Source organism: Chroicocephalus ridibundus, chromosome 2 (assembly GCF_963924245.1).
Source record: "Chroicocephalus ridibundus chromosome 2, bChrRid1.1, whole genome shotgun sequence".
Lineage (NCBI taxonomy): Eukaryota > Metazoa > Chordata > Aves > Charadriiformes > Laridae > Chroicocephalus > Chroicocephalus ridibundus.
Window position 1 is genome coordinate 127,098,898 of NC_086285.1, and position 4,527 is coordinate 127,103,424.

Genomic DNA, 4,527 nt, shown 5'->3' on the forward strand with positions numbered 1-4,527 from the left:
TTTCAAGCTAAAAGAAAAAACCCTCACTTGCCATGCCATAATTTTCCATACGAGTTCCAGAGATATGTCACCGTTTGTGGCCTTCTGTCCCACAGTTCATTGGAACAACGTCCCTTTAAGCCATAGTTTCTTTTGTAAATGGGAAGCAAAGGACTGAAAAGGTACAGAATACCAGGCAGAAAAACCTCAGGTACAAAACACATTATAACAGGCATTTGGATTGGCCAGAACCAGGGCACGCATTGCAGAAAGTCATCCAGATACTTCAGCTGAATCAATTCTTCTGATATATAAATTGCAGAGATTAGAGATTCTCATGTATGACATTCAGGCCTAGATATCCCTTCCTGCTAAGAGAGAATACAGTACATTGAGTTAAACACTCTCAAATATTTCTCTCGGCTTACCCACTAGAGAAAGATGACAGAATTACTTGTCTTTTGTAACACATAACTTAGAAAATTTTACTCTATTTAAATACTGGATTTAATCTTATCTTCTGTTTATAAACCAAGACATTGATAAATGACTTGGGTTTCAGTTATATTCAGATACATATATAATCCAATAATTTCCTCCAGGAAAACAATGAAGGTTCTTTCCTGTAAGTTCTTACATAAACATATAATAAACCACAGGTTGATGCAGAAATATTTGCCTTATTTCTCCAGCACTTCTCATACATGATAAGGGAGACGTACAGGTAAGGCTAGAGCTCAGAATTACACCAGCAGGTAAGAGTTACTGTGAGAATATCTTCTATTTTATACACATTGGATATATTTGCTTTTGTTTCATTTTTAACAGCTAAGAATGCTATTCTCAGCATCTATCAACTTATTATTACTTGGTCAGTATCTGTCATGGAAGTTAGCCTTGAAAAGGGATTGAAAAAGAAGGAAATAGTGAAGAGCTTTAAAGTTAGCTGGAGGCAAGGTCACATTCTGAGAAGCGGAGATAAAAGCAGCAACGCCAGGATCACCAGGAAGCGGAGGTCTTCACTGTCACCTGAGAGATATATACATATAAAAATAGCAACAGATAGGTCTAGGAAGGGCTTTGAAGGTGGGGCCCAAGGCGGTGTGTGAGAGCAGGGAACAAGGAGCAGAAAATAGGCGAGGGAAGCGGAGAAGGAGGCCTTTGACACCAGGAGCTGCCAGAGGAAAGCAAGGACGGGCAGAGGAGGGCGGGCAGCCTGGGAAGCCGGCTATAGAGCTGCTGGCTGCTTTGGCTTCATTCCTGTGGATCACGTAAATCATTTTGGGTTCCAGTGGAAGGACGTATCGACCCTGTACCAACTCAATGCAAAGCAGTCCATTGTTTTCCCACAAGCACAAACTTAAACCAGCTTCATTACATATGACTTTTTAATTAGTTGCATCCCATAAGTGGATATTTTTTAAGGATGGCTTATTTTCCTTTAGCTTAAACATGTTATTTGCCAGCGCAAGCTAAACTGAAGCAAGCATTGTTTCAAGCATCTTTTTGCTAGTTGAAGTGTAACATTTTACAATCATCATTTAAATCATAGATTTAAATGATAATCATAGATCATACAATCATCATTTAAATCATAGTTTAAAACATTTAAAAATCACACTCCACGTGCACTGTCCCGCTTAGGTCAGACCTATCGGCACAGTCCTGGTCCAGAGGGGATATCGCTACTAGGATATAGTACAACTAGAAAATGGTCAGAAAACAGTAACGAGAAAAACCAGAGGCATGGACTGGCTCCCAGAGAAGGAACATCGAATATGGCCAGGGCTTGTCAGCTTGGAAAAGAGATAGATTATAAGGAATATGACCGACATCTATAAAACCCAGCAACACGGTAGCTGACTATGGATCAATTGCTCACTCTTCCAATACGGAAAGCATCACTTGAAGGTGGGAGAATCACAGGATCACAGAATCACAGAATGGTAAGGGTTGGAAGGGCAAAAGGTGACTTCTCATGCAACATCTGATAGATCTGTGCAGTTCACTGCTAGATGATGGGTCCAGGGGAAATCTGGACAAGAACGATAAGGAAAATTCCACTGTTTTACTAAACAGGTAGAAACCATATGCCATCAGCTGTAGATGGCTGGGGAATGGGAGAGTATTAGGAGGCATTCCCACGTATGTCTAGCCTCAACTGCTGCTCCTGGGGGCTGCAGGATGTCGGGCTTGGATATTATAAAAGAACAGCCATCTTGTTCTTATACAAAAGTATTCTCTGCATTTCACTTGAAATGTAGTATCGTTTCCTTAAGCAGAGGAGTATAATAAATCTCAAAATGTTTTGCAATTCACAATTCAACTTTTATAGACTCAGCATTTGGCTGTTGCTAAACAACTTGTGTTGAAAGATTTTTATTTTACTGCGTTTTCAGTTTTGAAATATGAAGGTGATGTAGCACCCTAATTGCAAATGCAGTTATACCCATACAAGTGCTAGAAGCGGTGTAATCTTTCCCTGGATTTCTGAAGTATTTAATTACTGTAGCAATAGATATATACAAGTCCTGACTAATGATGGCATTTAATATTTTGGATTATATCAGATGTAAGATGGTGCATGATTCAGGACACAATTGATTTTAAGATATTTTTTTCTGTAAGTGGATGGAATTTGTTGTTGGATGGTAGTCGTGCTACTATCACCTGAACAGTCAGTCCGTCTGCCTCCAAACTCGCCTTTGCATATTTCCTACATGAAGCCTCTTAAAAACCCTGAGGACATCTTGCACCCTCATGAGGCTGTATAGCCTTGTTAGCCAAAATGTACCGATGCAAAGGGAAGGAGACAGCACAGCAGACAAACCACACAGCACATCATGCATTGAATGTAGTTAATGTAAAGCCCAGGATCCCAGCTTGTCACAAGCAAACGCCTCACAGAAGGCCTAAAAGCAGGGCAGGCACGTATGATACACTTTTTTCTAATACTCTCCCAGTGTCCAGTAGGCAGCCTAGCAGGTAAGAAGAGATCACAAAGTCCATAATTATAATCTGAGGAATCCTGGCCCAGTGATGTCTAGGAAGGCTTTGTAATGGTCTTCAGAGAGACATGGATTTCATGCATTTTAGATAAGTGCTCGATAATCTAAGTAGAGCTGAATAGTCCATCGGTCAGTGTTTTACGTTGGAAATCTCTCAAACCCTGTGCATATAAAGTCTTTGCAGTAGAGGCAAGGATAAAATCTAATTCTACAGGGTAGCATCCTGTGGTCTGCTCAACACTGCACCTTCCCTTCTCTCCTTCCACCCTCCTATTCTAAACACCCTCCAACTCTCACAATGGGTCAGCAGGTCTCCCAGATCCACAACAATGTTTTCCTAGGTTGTATCTCATCCAGTGCCTGAAGCAGGACTCCACAGGAAAGAGGTCTGGGAGCAAAACACTGTGACACCCGTGTCACTGTACGGTATCACGCGTTGCTGGTCCCCAGTGCAGATCTATGGCTGCGCTCGCATAGACACCCCCAACTGCAGCTCTCACAAGCCCATCTACTCTGCAGCTGGGTAGCCTGGGACGCCGATGGGCGAAGTAAGATGCTAAAAGCTGAACCCCCAACTTGGGTGCAGCGGATGCTGTGCCGGTGTGCTCCCTCTCCCCAGGAGCCAGCCTGATCTTTATCTCCTGTAACCCTGCCCAAGCGATAACCACCCGTGGTGGTCACCATGGGTGCGTCTAGTGATGATGGCAGCATCCGGGGCTCAGCGTGGTTTCGGTGAGACAGAAAACAACACAATAGCCAAGGGCTAACTTAAGCAATATTGGTACTGTGGCCAATATGCATAAAAAAATAGGTCAATCATCTTACCCCCATAAATAGTGAACAGCCCAAGAGCTCTTTGAGCTCTCCCACACAGCAGCAGGCTGCACACCAGGATCTCCCCTTGGGTAGGGATGCTGCTCAAGGTTCCTTCTCGAGATTGAGAGATTCCTTGCCGCCAACGGATCCTCAGTGACTAATAGCACGCTAAACTTTGAAATCTTAGCTAAGCGATACAAAGGCTTGATTGTGCATATATAATCCTTTAGATATAAACCGTTGACCAAGTCCGGGACTAGGACTGGATCCAGCGGCACCTAGATTCCTCTCTGAGAGGTTTAGAAAGCAAGGGGGTGCTCTCTGGAACCTTGACTCAAAGGGAGGGTCTCCCTGACAGCCCTCTCTGACCCCGTCCTCTGTGCAGTAAATAACCCAGTGTGCCTCGCCACCTCGAATCTTGTTAAAAACACTGTCGCATTTACCATCAAACTTTGTTAAAGATCAATACATGCATCGCTGCTTCTCTCTACGAGTGAGGTGCACCGCTCCATCCGCCACAGATGCGCCTGGTGCGGAGACACCGCCACCGCCGCGGCTGGCGCCCCCCTACCCCGGGCGGCGCGGCTCCGCTCGACTCGGCTGGACTCGGCTCCGCTCGGCTCGGCTGGACTCGGCTCCGCTCGGCTCCATTCGGCTCCGCTCGGCTCCACTCGGCTCGGCTCGGCTCCGCCCGCCCCCTCGGCCGCCCCCGGGCGGTGGCGGG